Here is an 18,874-nt window from a genome sequence, read left to right as displayed (position 1 = left end):
ATCTTAAAGAGTCTTTAATAAAGTCCAAAAGGTTTGCTGAGGCTTTTTTAAAACCTAGATTCCGTATGAGATAATTAGGGGCTGGTACTTAAGTCTATGTCTAGGTTGAGATTTTGGAGGGAAGATGAACCTGAGAACAGTGGAGGTCCAGAGAGTGTAAGTACGTGGAAATTAGAAAAAAAATAATACAGGGACTTAGGAAAACTTTGGACTCTGAAGGTCATGGATTACTGAGTCAGACCTGAGGTTTCTAAGGAGTTATATACGCCGTTGCTCTTTGGATTACTTGTTGATAAAGATAAGTGGAAAAACTAGAGTCATTTCCAAGTGTAGGTAAGATATATGAGAGGATGGAGGTGGACAGTAGGGAGGCCCAGAGAAAAGTGGGAAGGTCATATTGGGCCACGATGGTGGTAATATCCCGCAGAACAGATGGTAGGGCAGACTATGAATTCATCTTTCTTATTTCGGCTCCCCACCTCATCCTTAATAATTCTTTGGGAATATTTCATTGCTCTGTGATGCAGGTACAGAATTCGAGTGAGGAGCCTACACCCTCAGTGTCCAGCTGTCTGAGTCCTCAGTGTGCTTCAAATGATGGAGAACTATTGCTTCTTTATGAGAAGAGTTAGTACCTCGTAGCTAAGCTTAAGCTGGAGCTTATGCAATATTGATTCCATTTTATATATACTGTTGTCATGGAGGTTCCTCCTCCTCTTTCCTTGAACATTATGAAATGAATCTATATTTCTCAATATTTGGGTATATCAGATAAATACATTAAGTAAAGGAATCTTATATATTGCTCCCTGCATAGTTTGCTCTTTCTTGTTTCTCTCTTACCTTTAGTAAATTAGCACAGGAGGAGACCTTGAAATGTTCTAATCAGGAGAGATTAGAACATCATATTTCTAGACAGGTTGGTTGGACAGAGCAGGGGTCCCAGTGAGAATCAAAGCCTCTGTTTCTACTTGGAAGTGTACCTGTATAGAGTAGAGGGCTCCAGGAAATATCTGAGTATATTCGAATGTCCCTGCGGGAGATCATTAAGAGAGGCAGGATCTGGTACCAGATCAGTGTACTATGACATGTGTGTCAGTCATCTGATGTGAGATTCTCAGAACCAATCCCATATGGTAGGGCTGCCTGCAGAGTGATGCAGAACCTGTGAAAGCCTTTGGTTGCATGTTAAAGATGAAGCTATGATTTCAGGGAGAATTTTCTTACCTGACTGAATGTCATCCTTCTGTGGGTATGAGATTCTGTGCTTTTCCTCTCTTGATGACCACTGACTGAAAATCATTAGAGGATCATGTCTAGAAAGCATTCTTTATTTAATTTCTTAAAGAAGCAAACATAGAAAACTTTCAAATTGAGGATCAAGGGGAATGACATTAGTGAAAATGTCAGAGTAGGGAGCTCTGGCTTCTGTCCATACCCAGAAACACTGACATACGTGGTAAAACCTGTCAAAATGATCTTATCAACACATGTAAGTTTTCTTTTCTTTTTGTCATGTAGATTTATCTTCATTGAAACTTTACTTGCTGCAGGATGTGGAGAATAAACAGGGAAGTAGAAACTGTTTCCTGATGAGAGAATCACTAAGTCACATTAGCTGTTTTGAGCTAGGTCTTACTCACCATGACCGTAATTAAACAAACAAACAAACACTTTGTTTTTTTTGTAAGTCAGTTCCGACATTTCATAGTTAAAGACAAGGTAACAGATCCAGACTTAGATTTACCAGAATTGAGTATAATTTTGATTGTACCTGTATTGAATATAAGAGCATGACCTGCTACAAAACTTCATTATACTTATTGCCACAGCTGACAAATTCCCTTTTTCCTCTCCTGATATGTTGCATGTAAGGAATGCATAGGTCACTAACCCCAGCTGGTCACAGGTAAACTCTGCCACATGGATTACTGCATGTTTTCCTGTTGAAAGACCCTACATTCTCGAGTATCATGCCTGCAGAGTATACGTGCTCTTCTTTTTTCTGGCTAAAGGTTTGATAATCACCTAATTTTATGAGAAATATACAAATTGTATTTGCGTATTCTTCAGGTTTTTATTTATCCATTCTCTTTCAAGTCCTAAGTGCAAATATTAAAGTGATTTCCAAGAGGGTGGTAAATAAGACAGCTACGTCTATGCTCCATAGTTAGCAATAAAGCATAATACAATTGTAAATGCATTATTGTGTGATTAATTTGTAGATACTTATGTAAATGTAATTTTAGTAATGCTTTGTGGAGAGCTTCAGAATGTAGGTGTTAGAAAAAAAAGAAGGAGTTCCTGAAACAATCAGGGAATTATAGAGAAGTCTTTGTGTCTATAATTATCTATCTGAAATAATGCATTTTCTCAGAAATAAACTAGGTATAAAATTGTAGGAAAAACTACATGAAATGAAACAACATGTGAGATGGCCATACAAGAAAAAGAATATTCTCAGAGAATAATGAACAGTGTGGAGTTCAGCAGAAGGGTAATACAGATTCAGAGAGTAAATCTTTGGAGAGCCTAATCATGAACTCCTCATATTTCATCTTTGGAGAGACGGTAGTCATTTGAAATATGATGTTATAAGATGACATTAACATACTCAAATACTTTCGTTTAGAAATGACCGCTTAGAACCAGAATAAATGAAAGGGAACACAAAATTATGTTTTTGTTGATTTTTAAAGACCTCAGGTGAGTGTTGATAATTTAAAAATACATGATATCTTGAGTAAAGTTGCCTGGAATTTGAGATCTGTAAAAAAACATTTCTTTTCTGTAATGCTGGGATGCTAATTGGACATTTTTGCAAGAAAGAGATTTCAGGATGCAAATCTCATGTCTCTAAGGTGGGAAGTCAGTTCATGGCAGAACATTCTGTTAAACCTGTGTGAGCGGAGAAATATTTCTTTGGAAGGAAGAGGTCACGAATCCGTTTTTAATAAAGTTAGTGGTTTACAGTATACAGAATGAGCAAAATGGCTACTTCTGAACTTTACGAAAAAAAAATGTAGTGTTTCTGCATTTATATTATGAAGCTGATGTAAAATATCAAAAATCCTTTATTTTGAAAAACAATGTAATCAATTTGACATAATTTATATATTGAACCTGTGGTACACACACACAATAAAATTAATTTTAAACATTTTGCATTTAAAAAATATTTTCAAGTGTAGTTGATTTACAATGTTGTGGGTTTTTTAAATACATGTTTATTGGAGTATAATTGCTTTATAACATTGTGTTAGTTTCTGCTTTAAAGCAAAGTGAATCAGCTCTATGTATACATATATTCCCCATATCCCCCACTCTTGAGCCTCCCTCCAGCTTCCCTATCCCACCCCTCTAGGGGGACACAAAGCACCGAGCTGATCTCCCTGTGCTATGCGGCAGCTTACCACTAGCTCTTTTACATTTGGTAGTGTATATATGTCAGTGCTACTCTCTCACTACGTCCCTGTCTCCCCTTGCCCCCCATGTCCTTAAGTCCGTTCTCTACATCTGTGTCTTTATTCCTGCCCTGTCACTAGGTTCGTCAGTACCATTTTCCTAGATTCCATATATATGTGTTCGCGTACGGTATTTGTTTTTCTCTTTCTGACTTACTTCACTCTGTATGACAGACTCTAGGTCCAACCACCTCACTACAAATAACTCAATTTTATTCCTTTTTATGGCTGAGTAATACTCCATTGTATATATGTGCCACATCTTCTTTATATATTCATCTGTCGATGGACATTTAGGTTGCTTCTCTGTCCTGGCTATTGTAAATAGTGCTACAGTGAACATTGTGGTACATGTATCTTTTTGAATTATGGTTTTCTCAGGGTATATGCCCAGTAGTGCGATTGCTGTGTCATATGGTAGTTCTATTTGTAGATTTTAAGGAACCCCCGTACTGTTCTCCATAGTGGTTGTGTCAGTTTACATTCCCATCAACAGTGCAGGAGGGTTCCCTTTTCTCCACACCCCCTCCAGTATTTGTTAATTGTAGATTTTTTTAATGATGGCCATTCTGATCAGTGTGAAGTGGTACCTCATTGTAATTTGGATTTGCATTTCTCTAATAATTAGTGATGATGAGCATCTTTTCATGTGCCTATTGGCTATCTGTATGTCTTCTTTGGAAAAATGTTTATTTAGGTTTTCTACCCATTTTTCCATTGAGTTATTTGTTATTTTGTTATTGAGTTGTAGGAGCTGTTTGTATAGTTTGGAAATTAAGCCCTTGTCAGTGTCATCATTTGCTAATATTTTCTCCCAGTCTATAGGTTGTATTTTCATTTTGATTATGGTTTCCTTTGCTGTGCAAATCTTATAAGTTTGATTGGCTCCTGTTTCTTTTTTGCTTTTACAGTAAGTCCCCTACATATGAACAAGTTCTGTTCCAAGAGTGCATTTCTAAGTCCAATTTGTTTGTAAGTCCAACAAAGTTAGCCTAGGTACCCAATTTACACAGTCGGCTATATGTTACTGTACCGTAGTAGGTTCAGAATACTCTTCAAACAAACAATACATAAAAAACAAACACAAAAAGAAAGAAATCATTTTTAATCTTACAGTACAGTAACTTGAAAAGTACAGTAATACAGTACAACAGCTGGGATACTCGGGCTGGCATCGAGGGAACAGGCGAGAAGAGTTACTGATTAGAGGAGGGAGAGGAGGTGGGAGATGGTAGAGGTGAAGGATTATCAGCAGTAGGAGACGGAGGGCAAGCTGCCATTTCACTCATGCCTGACGCTGATGACACAGGTTCTGGTTCCTTGCTGGATTTAATTCTATCTACCCTCTTGAAAAAATGATCCATTGATGCCTGGGTAGTAGCTCTTTTTTTCTCATCATAGATGATAAGATAGCACTGGATTGCATTCTGAATGGCTGCTGCAACTTTGGGTACAATTCTAGGTTCGGGTCCTTTACCTCAAAAACTAACAGTGACTCCTCAAATAAAGAAAATCCCCTTGCCATTTTCTGTGTCGTGAATCTCTTCAGTTCTTCAGTTACTTCTTCTTCCTCCTGTCCCTCTTCATCCTTTCTCTGGGCCTCCAATTCCATCACGTCTTCATTAGTAAGCTCCTCATGTTGCACAGCAAGGAGTTCAATGAAATGGTCCTCTTGCAGATTTAACTCCAGCTTCTCGCTGAGGATCACTGTGTTGGGGAAGACCTCTTCGGACTTCTCATCTACCTTCTCAAATCCACAAAAATCATGAACAAACTGTGGGCAAGGTTCTTCCAAGCCCCATTCATGGTGACTGCCATACCCTCACACCAAGCAGTGTCAATGTTTTTTATGGCCTTGTAGATGTTATAGTTCTTCCAAAATTGTCCCTAGGTTGTTCCTGATTTGTCACTTACCTTTAGTGCCTGACAAAAAGTGTGACATAAATAATATTTCTTGAAAGTCGCTATAACTCCCTGGTCCGTAGGTTGCATGAGCAACGTAGTATTCGGTGGCAGATGCACTACTTTGAAGTTGGGATGAAAGTCATCCTTGAATGGGGTGTGACCCAGAGCATTGTCGAGCAGCAAAAGAATGTTTTGATGGGACGTCCTTCTCCAAGCAGTATTTCTCTACCTCTGTGATAAAGTGGTGGAAAAACCAGTCCTGGGAAATGGCCTGTGTATTCCAGGCTTTGGGGTTACGCTTCCACACAACAGGAAGAGCGCCCTTGGCTATGTTTTTAAGGGTTCTTGGGTTCTCTGAATTATAAACTAAGAAAGGCTTCAGCTTCATATCATCAGAAGCATTGCCACCAAACAACAGTTAGCCTATCCTTTGCTGCTTTATAGCCCAGCATCAACTTTTCCTCCTTACTGATGTAACTTCGGTCCGGTATCCTCTTCCAGTACAGTTGTGTCTCATCGACATTAAAATCCTGCATTGGTAAATACACGCCACCATCAATAATTTCTCAAAGTGTTTCATGAAGTTCCCGGACACCTACCCTATCTGCACTTGCTGCCTCTCCACTTACTTTTACATTGTGAAGGTTGGCTCTAGCCTTGAACCGATGAAATCAGCCATGGCTGGCATTAAAAGATGTGCCCTCTGATTCTTTGCCGTGTTTCTTCAAGTCTTCATGAAGGCTTTTAGCTTTCTCTTGAATCAGCATTAAGCTGAGCAGGATGTTGATCCTACATCCATACACTGAGAAGTTTCTGCATCTCCATCACTTTTCCATGCTTCTTCAATATTTTGTCAACATCGTCAGCACAGCAGACTTCACATGTTCCATGATCTTGTCCTTGTTCTTTAGAATCGTGCCAGTGGTCGAATGGTTCATGTTATAAGAATGAGCGATGTCTAACATCTTTTTGCCTCGCTCCACTCTCTCAATTATTTTCACTTTTGTTTCCATCATTATCGCTTGGCGCTTCTTAACAGTACCAGCTACATCACCACTGCTTTTACGCTTGCCTCCAGACATCTTGGGCTTGAAATAAAGGTACTGTACTACTGTACTCTATACAGTACTGTAAACTACACAAAAGCACAACCACTTATAGAGGATGCACACACATGACAATGTACGCCAGTCAGACACGTGAACTAACTTACATGATTGGACATGCGAATGGACGTTTGCATCTTTGAACGTTTGCAACTTGAAGGTTCATATGTAGGTGACTTACTGTGTTTGTACTGCCCTAGGAGATCTACCTAGGAAAACTTTGGTATGATTTATGTCAGAGAATGTTTTGCTTATGTTCTCTTCTAGGAGTTTTAAGGTTTCCTATCTTATATTTAAGTATATAAGCCGTTTTGAGTTTATTGTTTTGTATGGTGTGAGGGTGTGTTCTGATTTCACTGATTTGCATACGGCTGTCCAACTTTTAAAACACCACTTGCTGAAGAGACTGTCTTTTCCCCATTGTATATTCTTGCCTCCTTTGTCGAAGGTTAATCGACCATAGGTGTGTGGTTTTATTTCTGGGCTCTCTATTCTATTCCATTGATCCATATATCTCCTTCTGTTCCAATACCTTACGGTTTTGCTTACTGTAACTTTGTAGTATTGTCTGAAATCAGGGAGGGTTATGCCTCCTGCTTTGTTCTTTTTCCTCAGGACTGTGTTGACAATTCTGGCTTTTCATGGTTCCATATACATTTTAGGATTATTTGTTCTAGTTCTGGGGAAAATGTCATGGGTAATTTGATAAGGATCACATTAAACCTGTAGATTGCCCTGGGTAGTATGGCCATTTTAACACTATTATATCTTACCATCCGAGAATGTGGGATGTCTTTCCATTTCTTTGAATCATCTTCAATTTCCTTTACTAATGTTTTGTAGTTCTCAGCATATAAGTCTTTCACCTCCTTGGTGAGGTTTACTCCTAAGTATTTTATTTTTTTGATGCCATTTTAAAAGGGATTGCTTGTTTACATTCGCTTCCTGATATTTCATTGTTAGCATAAAGAAATGCAACCAGGGACTACCCTGGTGGCTCCATGGTTGAGAATCCGCCTGCCAATACGGGGGACATGGGTTCGAGCCCTGGTCCAGGAAGATTCCACATGCTGTGGAGCAACTAAACCTGTGCACCACAACTACTTAGCTTGCACTCTAGAGCCCGTGAGCCACAACTACTGAGCCCGTGTGTCACAACTACTTGAAGCCCACCTGCCTAGAGCCTGTGCTCTGCAACAAGAGAAGCCACTGCAATGAGAAGCCTGCGCACCACAAGGAAGAGTAACCCCCACTGGCCACAACTAGAGAAAGCCCGTGCACAGCAATGAAGACCCAATGCAGCCAAAATAAATTAAAAAAAAAAAAAAGAAATGCAACCTATTTATGTATGTTAATCTTGTATCCTGCTACTTTGCTGAATTTGTTTATCAGTTCTAGTTGTTTTTGTGTGGAATTCTTAGGGTTACCTTTGTATGTATTATCATGTCATCTGCATGTAGTGTCAATTTTACCTCTTCCCTTTCAATTTGGTTAGAATTTACTTCTTTTTGTTGTCTGACTGTTGTGGCTAGGACTTCCAATGCTATGTTGAAGAGAAGAGGTGAGAGTGGGCATCCTGTCTTTTTCCAGATTTTAGCAGGAAGGCTTTCAGCTTATGAACATTGAGTATTATATTGGCTGTGGGTTTGTCATAAATAGCTTTTATTATGTTGAGATATGTTCCCTCTGTACCCCCTTTGGTAAGTGTTTTTATCATGAATGGCTGTTGAAGTTTTTCAAATGCTTTTTCGGCATCTATTGAGATGATCATTTGTTTTTTGTTTTTCCTTTGTTGATGGGTGTATCACGTTGATTGATTTGCATATGTTGAAACAACTTTTTGACTCTGGGGTGAATCAAATTTGCTCATGGTGTATGATCTTGTTATGTGTTGTCAGATTCAGTTTTCTAATATTCTGTTGAGAATTTTTGCATCTATATTTATCAAAGATATTGGCCTGTACTTTTCTTTTTTGGTAGTGTCTTTCTCTGTGTTTTTTTTTTAAGTCTTTATTGAATTTGTCACAATATTGCTTCTGTTTTATGTTTTGGATTCTTGTTTGTGAGGTATATAGGATCTTAGCTCCCCGACCAGGGATTGAACCCACACCCCCTGCACTGGAAGGTGAAATCTTAACTGCTGGACTGCCAGAAAAGTCCCCATCTTTTTTTGTTTGTTTGTTTGCTTGCTTTTTAATAAATAAATTTATTTATTTATTTTTGGCTGCATTGGGTGTTCATTGCTGTGCACAGTCTTTCTCTAGTTGCGGCGAGCGAGGGCTACTCTTCGTTGTGGTGCATGGGCTTCTCATTTTGGTGGCTTCTCTTGTTGAAGAGCATGGGCTCTAGGCACACGGGCTTCAGAAGTTGTGGCTCTCAGGCTCAGTAGTTGTGGCTCCCGACCTCAAGAGTGTGGGCTCAGTAGTTGTGGCGCACAGGCTTAGTTGCTAACCAGCATATGGGATCTTCACAGACCAGGGCTCGAACACGTGTATTCTGCATTGGCAGGCAGATTCTTAACCACTGTGCCATCAGGGAAGTCCCCCCCCCCCCAGTATGGTTTTGATAGCAGGGTAATGGTGACTTCATAGAATGTCTTTGGAAGTATTCCTTACTCTTCAATCTTTTGGAAGAGTTTGAGAAGAATCAGTGTAAGTTCTCCTTTGTATATTTGGTAGAATTTGCCTGTGAAACCATCTGATCCTGGACTTTTGTTGGTAGGGAGTTTTTTAAAATTACAGATTCTATTTCACTTTTAGTGATCAGTCTGTTCAAGTTATCTATTTCTTCTTGATTCAGTTTTTGTCGGCTGTAAAAAAACAACATACATTTTGAGATTATGTTAGCACCTAAATATTTGCCATGTATTAGACCACAAGAAAGCAAAGAAAAAAGTATTAAAATATTTTTTCATATAGAAAAAGTATTGAAATATTATTTAAGAATTTGGGATAATAATAATTATAATAATGACAAACTGTTCTGAACTTAAAGACTACTTTATCTAAGATGCATACTATATACTAATTGTTTTATTGTTTTTAAATCCATTGAATGTATTCTTCTTTTTAATTTAATTCTTTTATTTTACCTATATATTGTTAAAAACAATTTAGTTGCACATAATATAAAAAATTACACTTTAACAGGAGATATGAATCCATTTACATTTAGTATAGTACTAAAATACTTCAGTTTAGAGTTACCATGTTATTGTGTGCTCTCCTTTATTTATTTATTTTTTAAAATGATTTAATTTTGTTTTTTTAATAAATTATTTATTTATCTACTTTTAATGTCTTTATTGGAGTGTAATTGCTTTACAACGGTGTGTTAGTTTCTGCTTTATAATAAAGTGAATCAGCTATACATATACAAATATCCTCATATCTCCTCCCTCTTGCGTCTCCCTCCCACCCTCCCTGGCCCACATCTCTAGGTGGTGACAAAGCACCAAGCTGATCTCCCTGTGCTATGCGGCTGTTTCCCACTAGCTATCTGTTTTACATTTGGTAGTGTATATATGTCCATGCCACTCTCTCACTTCATCCCAGCTTACCCTTCCCCCTCCCCGTGTCCTCAAGTCCATTCTCTACATCTGCATCTTTATTCCTGTCCTGCCCCTAGGTTCTTCACAACCATTTTCTTTTCATTTTTTTTAGATTCCATATATATGTGTTAGCATACAGTATTTGTTTTTCTCTTTCTGACTTACTTCATTCTGTATGACAGACTCAGGGTCCATCCACCTCACTACAAATAACTCAATTTCATTTCTTTTTATGGCTAAGTAATGTTCCATTGTATATTGAAGATGTGCAAGATCTTCTTTATCCATTCATCAGTTGATGGACACTTAGGTGGCTTCCATGTCTGGGCTATCGTAAATAGAGCTACAATGAACATTGTGGAACATGACTCTTTTTGAATTATGGTTTTCTCACGGTATGTGCCCAGTAGTGGGACTGCTGGGTCGTAGGGTAGTTCTATTTCTAGTTTGTTAAGGAACCTCCATACTGTTCTCCATAGTGGCTGTATCAATTTACATTCCCACCAACAGTGCAAGAGGGTTCCCTTTTCTCCACACCCTCTCCAGCATTTATTGTTTGTAGATTTTTTGATGATGGCCATCCTGACTGGTGTGAGGTGATACCTCATTGTAGTGTTGATCTGCATTTCTCTAATGATTAATGATGTTGAGCATTCTTTCATGTGTTTGTTGGCAATCTGTATGTCTTCTTTGGAGAAACGTCTATTTAGTTCTTCTGCCCATTCATGGATTGAGTTGTTTTTTTTTTTTTTTGATATTGAGCTGCATGAGCTGCTTGTAAAGTTTGGGGATTAATCCTTTGTCAGTTGCTTCATTGGCAAATACTTTCTCCTATTCTGAGTGTTGTCTTTTTGTCTTGTTTATGTTTTCCTTTGGCTGTGCAAAAGCTTTTAAGTTTCATTAGGTCCCATGTTTTTATTTTTGTTTTTATTTCCATTTCTCTAGGAGGTGGGTCAAAAAGGATCTTGCTGTGATTGATGTCATAGAGTTTTCTGCTTATGTTTTCCTCTAAGACTTTTATAGTGTCTGGCCTTACATTTAGGTTTTAGTCTATTCTGTGTTTATATTTGTGTATGGTGTTACGGCACCTTCTAATTTCATTCTTTTTGTAGCTGCCCAGTTTTCCCAGTACCACTTATTGAAGAGGCTGTCTTTTCTCCATTGTATATTCTTGTCTCCTTTATCAAAAAGAAGGTGACCATGTGTGTGTGGGTTTATCTCTGGGCTTTCTCTTCTGTTCCATTGATCTATATTTCTGTTTTTGTGCCAGTACCATACTGTCTTGATTACTACAGCTTTGTAGTATAGTCTGAAGTTGGGGAGCCTGATTCCTCCAGCACTATTTTTCTTCTCAAGATTGCTCTGTCTATTCGGGGTCTTCTGTGTTTCCATACAAATTGTGAAATTTTTGTTCTATTTCTCTGAAAAATGCCATTGATTGTTTGATAGGGATTGCATTGAATCTGTAGATTGCTTTGTGTAGTATAGTCATTTTCACAATGTTGATTCTTCCAATCCAAGAACATGGTATATCTCTCCAGCTTTTTGTGTCATCTTTGATTTCTTCCATCAGTGTCTTATAGTTTTCTGAGTACAGGTCTTTTGTCTCCTTAGGTACGTTTATTCCTAGGTGTTTTATTCTTTTTGTTGCAGTGGTAAGTGGGAGTGTTTCTGTAATTTCTGTTTCAAAATTTTCTTCTTTAGTGTATAGGAATGAAAGAGATATCTGTGCATCAATGTTGTATCCTGCTACTTTACCAAATTCATTGATTAGATCTAGTAGTTTTCTGGTAGCCTCTTCAGGATTCTATATATCTAGTATCATGTCATCTGCAAACAGTGAGAGCTTAACTTCTTCTTTTCCGATTTGGATTCCTTTTATTTCTTTTTCTTCTCTGATTCCTGTGGCTAAAACTTCCAAAACTGTGTTGAATAATAGTGGTGAGAGTGGGCAACCTTGTCTTGTTCCTGATCTTGGTGGAAATGGTTTCAGGTTTTCACCGTTGAGAACGATGTTGGCTGTGCATTTGTCATATATGGCCTGTATTGTGTTGAGGAAAGTTCCCTCTATGCCTACTTTCTGGAGGGTTTTTATCATAAATGGGTGTTTAATTTTGTCAAAAGCTTTTTGTCAAGAACATTTAATCCAGTTACATTTAAGGTAATTATCGATATGTATATTCCTATTATCATTTTCTTAATTGTTTTGGGTTTCTTATTGTAGGTATTTTCCTTCTCTTGTGTTTTCTGCCTAGAGAAGCTCCTTTAGTATTTGTTGTATAACTGGTTTGTTGGTGCTGAATTCTCTTAGCTTTTGCTTGTCTGTAAAGTTTTTAATTTCTCCTTCAAATCTGAATGAGATCCTTGCTTGGTAGAGTAATCCTGATTGTAGCTTTTTCCCTTTCATCACTTTAAATATGTCCCACCAGTCCCTTCTGGCTTGCAGAGTTTCTGCTGAAAGATCAGCTGTTAGCCTTATGGGGATTCCCTTGTATGTTATTTGTTGTTTTTCCCTTGCTGCTTTTAATATTTTTTCTTTGTATGTAATTTTTGGTAGTTTGATTAATATGTGTCTTGGCGTGTTTCTCCTTGGATTTATCCACTATGCGACTCCCTGAGTTTCCTGGACTTGATTAACTCTTTCCTTTCCCATATTAGGGAAGTTTTGAACTATAATCTCTTCCAATACTTTCTCAGTCCCTTTCTTATTCTTTTCTTCTTCTGGGACCCCTATAATTCGAATGTTGTTGCATTTAATGTCCCAGAGGTGTCTCAGATTGTCCTCAATTCTCTCCATTCTTTTTTCTTCATTCTGCTCTGTGATAGTTATTTCCACTATTTTATCTTCCGGGTCATTTATCCATTCTTCTGCCTCAGTTATTCTGGTATTATTTCCTTCTGGAAAATTTTTAGTTCCACTTATGTGTTGTTCATCATTGTTTTGCTCTTTCGTTCTTCTAGGTCCTTGTTAAACGTTTCTTGTATCTTCTCCATTCTAGTTCCAAGATTTGGGATCATCTTTACTATCATTACTCCGAATTCTTTTTCAGGTAGACTGCCTATTTCCTCTTCATTTGTTTGCTTTCGTGGGTTTTTACCTTGCTTCTTCATCTGCTGTGTGTTTCTCTGTCTTCCCACTTTGCTTAACTTACTGTGTTTGGGGCCTCCTTTTTGCAGGCTGCTGGTTCGTAGTGTCCCGTTGTTTTTGGTGTCTGCCCCCAGTGGCAAAGTTCAGTTCAGTGGGTTGCATAAGCTTCCTGGTGGAGGGTACTAGGGCCGGTGTTCTGGTGGGTTGGGCTGGATCTTGTCTTTCTGGTGGGCAGGTCCGCATCTGGTTGTGTGTTTTAGTGTGTCTGTGACCTTAAGCTTCAGTCACCTGAAACTTTTAAATTAGGATGCAAGCAATCCTGTCCAACATTTGAGCAGAGCAAGACACTGTCTTTATTTTGTCAGGTAATTAATCTGTCTTTTGCCCCAAGGAGAGAAACAACTGGCATCTTTCATCAATGTGTTGTACAAAAATCTTTGAACAGAAAGTGCAAGCAGAGGCTGACAAAAGATGTGATTATGATTTTAGGCAGCCTCTCTGAGAATGAGTGGGGCTGTGTTCCTGTCTTGCTAGTTATTTGCTGTAGGGTGTCCACCACAGGAGCTTGCTGGTCTTTGAGGGAAGCTGGGTTTTAGCATTGCGATGGAGATCTCTGGGAGAACTTTTGGCTTTTGATATTTCATGGCACCGGAGGTCTCTAGTACACCAATGTCCTGAACTTGGTTCTCCCACCTCAGAGACACAGGCCTGACCCCTGCCTGGAGCACCAAGACCCTTCAGCCACACAGCTGGAGGTGAGAGCAAGACATAATTTTCTCACATCTCAAAGACCACCAATGGGATTCACTGACCATTTTCTCTCCAGATGTGAAGAAAACAAAATTCAGTCTTCGGCTAGTCAGCCACTTTGGTAGCCAGCCTCCAAGATGGCCCTAATAATCCCCTTATTATCTCCCGATCTTCATGTACCAGTGTGGCCCCTTGAACTTGAAAAGGGTTGCATGTTTAACTATTAAGACATTGCAGAAATGACAAAGTGCAGCTTCCAAAGGTGGGTCATAAAAGACATTGCAGCTTCTGATTTGTTTTCTGCTAGATCACTGATCCTGGTGTAAGCCAGCTGCCATGTCATGAGGACACTCAAGCAGCCCTAAGGAGAGATCCATGTGGCAAGAAACTGAGGCCTCCAACTGCAGCCACGTTAGTAAGTCATCTCATAAGTCAAAGTATTTAATTTTATTTATTTTTGATTGTGTTGGGTCTTCGTTGCTGCACAATGCTTTCTCTAGTTGTGACAAATGGGGTCTATGCATCATTGTGGTACACGGGCTTCTCCTTGCGGTGGTTTCTCTTCTTGTGGAGTATGGGCTCTAGGTGCATGGGCTAGAGCTAGAGTATGGGCTCTAGGTGCATGGGCTGGAGCTAGAGCTCTAGTTGTGTCATACAGGCTCAGTAGTTGGGGCTTGCGGGCTCTAGAGCACAGGGTTAGTAGTTGTGGCACACAGGCTTAGTTGCTCCACGGCATGTGGGATCTTCCCAGACCAGGGTTTGAACCCCTGTCCCCTGCATTGGCAGGCAAACTCTTATCCACTGTGCCACCAGGGAAGTCCAGTGTGCTCCTTTTTAAACCTAGTCTGTTTTCTTTATTTTCTATCTTAACTATTCTGTATTAAATTTAAAAAAATACTCCTTTCTACCCCTCCTCTTTGAGTATTATATATGAAGTATGTCTTATTTATTAATCTCAAATTTTCAGCATACTTTTAAGAAGTAATCACGATGTCAAATGTTTAATATCTTTCACTTCCACCTTGAAAAGCATGGATATTAAAGTGCTAATATATTACCTTCCCTAGTCTATATTTTTTATTTTTTGTTATGTATAAAAAACAACTAAAAACATGCACAGTTTGTATGAAAATGACAAATTTCAGAAAATTCAGAATCTGAGTACACTCTATGCCTAGTTTCTAGATGAAGACACAGAAAATTTCCAGACACTCAGAGGCCCCCTGGTCCCATTCTAGTGGCTCCCCTTAAGGTTTACAATTGTTCTGGCATGTAACAAAAAGATCACTTTACCTGTATTTTGTATTTCATATAAATGTTATGACACAGTATAACCACTTTTGGACAGGGGTTTTTTATTCCTTATGTTGTTTGTGAATATACCTATATGGTTGCCTGTTGTGATCATGTATTGACACTGTTGCATAGGATTCCATAGTGTAAACATTTAACTACTAAGTAATTTTTTCCAATGTGTATTAAAATATGAGTGATTTTTAGTTTGTGTCTGTTGAGAATAGTACTGGCATATAAATTCTAGAACTTGAGCTTTGGTGGTATGTGTATAAATTATTGTTCAGTATACATGTAGTAGTAAAATTTTTGAGTCATAGCTTTCATGTCTTTATCTGTTTAGATACTTCTAAATATTTTCAAAACATTTGTATGAATTTTCATGCTCAGCAGCAGTGAATGAGATTCAAGGATTACACACATTCTTATCAAACTTGATAATACCTGTCGTTTTCATTTGAACTTTGTGGTTCGTGAGTGATAATTCCAAGGATTGCTTTTGTTTCATTTAATTGACTACTGAGAAGCCAAGCATCTTTTGATATGTTTACTTAACATTCTGTACTCTCTTTTTTGAAATATCTTTTGGTATATTTTCCCCATTTTTGCTATTACATTATCTTCTTATTGAAGACTTTGTTTTTTTTAAACATCTGAAGACTTCTTATTTAGGAGTTTTTTATATATGCTTGATATGAGTTCTTCTCTCTTTCTGTCACTCCTTCTCTTTCTTTAGATGATTGTCAGTTTTTAATGTTAATAACATCTAATTTGTTATTTTCCTCTTTATTTACTTATTTAGTCATATTTCTTTTTTTTTTTTTTTGCGGTACGCGGGCCTCTCATTGTTGTGGCCTCTCCCGCTGTGGAGCACAGACTCCGGACACGCAGGCTCAATGGCCATGGCTCACGGGCCCAGCCACTCTGCGGCATGTGGGATCCTCCCGGACCGGGGCACGAACCCGTGTCCCCTGCATCAGCAGGTGGACTCTCAACCACTGCGCCACCAGGGAAGCCCCTATTTAGTCATATTTCTATTTATTTATGTAGTCTTCTTATCTGTAGTAGAGCACATTATTTATTCTAAACCACAAAGATGTTTTGGTTTCCTCAATAAATCTAATTATTAAGCTTTAAATTTAAGTTAACTTTCTAAACTAAGTATGTTGTATCATAGTGAAAATTAATTTCTTCTAGGACAGCTGAAAGGTTACATTTATTCATAAAATGTTGTATTCAACTTTCTTTTCATTTGCTCCTACCTGTCATTGATTCACAGAGGTAAACATCACTTCATCTATGGATCTGACTTTTCTCTGATTTCTCATGGTCATTCTCACTAATTCGTCTGGCCTCCTGAAATCTTTAGCAATCCCATTACTCCACAAAAGCAAAAACCTTCCTTGGGCCTTTTTCCTCAGAAGATTGATTATTCCCACATTTTAAATGGGAGATTGCAATAAATTAGGAGAAAATGCCACAAGGGTCTCTCTCTTTTTTTTTTCACATCTTTTGTCAGCCTCTGCTTGCACTTTCTGTTCAAAGATTTTTGTACAACACATTGATGAAAGATGCCAGTTGTTTCTCTCCTTGGGGCAAAAGACAGATTAATTACCTGACAAAATAAAGACAGTGTCTTGCTCTGCTCAAATGTTGGACAGGATTGCTTGCATCCTAATTTAAAAGTTTCAGGTGACTGAAGCTTAAGATTCCTAAGCTTTAATCCATACTTGCACCAAGCACAGCACCCAACAGGACTGCTTTACATAACCCCATGAGAGTTTTGTGTGCAAGTGGAACAGATAAAAATATAAAACTATTGCTGTCTGTGTCATAAAAATGATTTTTTGTCTCATTTAAAATATATTTTTGTAAAATCAAAAAACGTGTCAGGCTAAAATACTGGAATTTCAAATATGGTAAAATCTAAGACCCTTCAAATTTCTTTCCAGTTTTGATGATGGGATGCTGTCAGAGATATGACTTCATTAAACACAATAGGTAAGATTCCTTCATAGGCCTGATTGGGGAATATGAAAATAATCCCCGGAAAAATCTGCACATTTTCTAGTTCTCAAGTATTGGTTAAGATGGTAGAAAGGGCCCTTCATTGTCCTATATGTGAATGCAGATCAATTGAGAGAGGTGGGGATAAAACAAGCAGCCTAAATATCCTTTATATTTGTTTGTTGTACTACTAGTAGAAAGAGGAGGGGTCAACATGTCACCATGGTTGATACAGCACATAAGCTGCTTGAAACTACACAGAAATGTACCTGCTTGTATTTTCTGTGCAGTTACCCTCCCTTTTGGTGTGCCCTGATACCTCCCTCAACTTATGTACCAACTCCAGCAGTATTAAGCAGAAATCCAAAGAAATCTATTCTTTGGAATTATGAGGAAGGGAAGACTCGAAAATTTTATAGCATGCTCTATACAAGTATACACGTCACCATCCTTATCTACGTCATGCCATGCATGGAGGGTCAGTAGGTTCAGGGGATTCTGGCAGCACCAAGGTCTGTGGGGTTCATCACAGGTGCATTCATGGGCAGTAAAAGAGAAGGGCCTTATCTTGGTCACTTTCTCAATGCTAGTAGCTACAAAAAGAAGAGGACAGCAGACCTCTTAGGGAGAAGAGCCAACATAAATAAAATGTCCTAATTACTCTAGGCAACCTCTCATGATAGCCTCCCATAACTCCTCGAATCCCTACATACTTGCACAAGGGATAGTGTTATATTAATGGAGCGTGTAACTGCAGATTAACATTATTTTTGTTGAGAAAAATAAAAACAGGTTCAAGTGACAGGGTTTGAAATGGGAGGGAAACTAATGTAACAATGTAGAGAGAACCCTTTGGATGGATTCATCATGGTTTTTCTTTTTGTTTTTTTGCTGCTTCAGAATCTGTAGTAGAGATTGGTGTGTTCCATGATGCATTCCCCTTCTTATAAATTTTAGGTGGAATACCCCATTAGGAAGAAGTGCACGTAAGGAAGGTTAGTGATTCAAACTCCTCTGCCCTCCGTCAGCAGTGAGTGCAAAACGATAGAGACCAAGTGCTGTCATCCTTTGATGTACAAAGTTTTCACTATATGAATGATGTTTTTTTTGTTGTTTGCAGGTCAGGAGACTTGGTCTCAATATCCCTGTTTAAAAAGTGTTATCACAGGGCTTCCCTGGTGGCGCAGTGGTTGGGGGTCCGCCTGCTGATGCAGGGGACGCGGGTTCGTGCCCCGGTCTGGGAGGATCCCACATGCCGCAGAGAGGCTGGACCCATGAGCCATGGCCACTGGGCCTGCGCGTCCGGATCCTGTGCTCCGCAACGGGAGAGGCCACAGAGGTGAGAGGCCCGCGTACCGCAAAAAAAAAAAAAAAAAAAAAAAGTGTTATCACATATCTGCCAGAAATAATTGCTGATGACACTGGAAAAAATTGAAGGTTATCCTTAACAATTAAGGGTTTCTCAGCAACACGGATGGACTTAGAGATTGTTATACTGAGTGACGCAAGTCAGACACAGAAAGACAGATATCATATGATATTGCTGACATGAGGACTCTTAAAAAAAAAACGGTAGAAAAGAACTTATTTACAAAACAGAAATAGAGTCATTGATATAGAAAATAAACTTATGGTTACCAGGGGATAAGTGGGGGAGGGATAAATTGGGAGAATGGGACTGACATATACACACTACTGTATATAAAATAGA

At 38.6% G+C, this 18,874-nt stretch overlaps 1 long non-coding RNA gene across 5 annotated transcripts in view; it reads left to right on the top strand.

The window, feature by feature from the left end:
• The window catches only part of LOC309825341, an 85,490-nt gene that overhangs the window by 15,123 nt on the left and 51,493 nt on the right, over nucleotides 1–18,874 (top strand). For 3 of the 5 annotated variants that reach the window (XR_014297022.1, XR_014297023.1, XR_014297024.1), the window contains exons 3-4: nucleotides 14,171–14,278; nucleotides 18,284–18,502. This is a non-coding gene — a long non-coding RNA (uncharacterized lncRNA). The remainder of the gene's footprint in view (nucleotides 1–14,170; nucleotides 14,279–18,283; nucleotides 18,503–18,874) is intronic. The other 2 variants (XR_014297021.1, XR_014297025.1) reach the window with 1 other exon arrangement.

This window comes from Grampus griseus (assembly GCF_964374135.1).
Source record: "Grampus griseus genome assembly, chromosome: 7".
NCBI classification, from domain to species: domain Eukaryota; kingdom Metazoa; phylum Chordata; class Mammalia; order Artiodactyla; family Delphinidae; genus Grampus; species Grampus griseus.
Note: the sequence above shows the minus strand (reverse complement) of the source record. Positions and strands in the feature narration are given on the sequence as shown.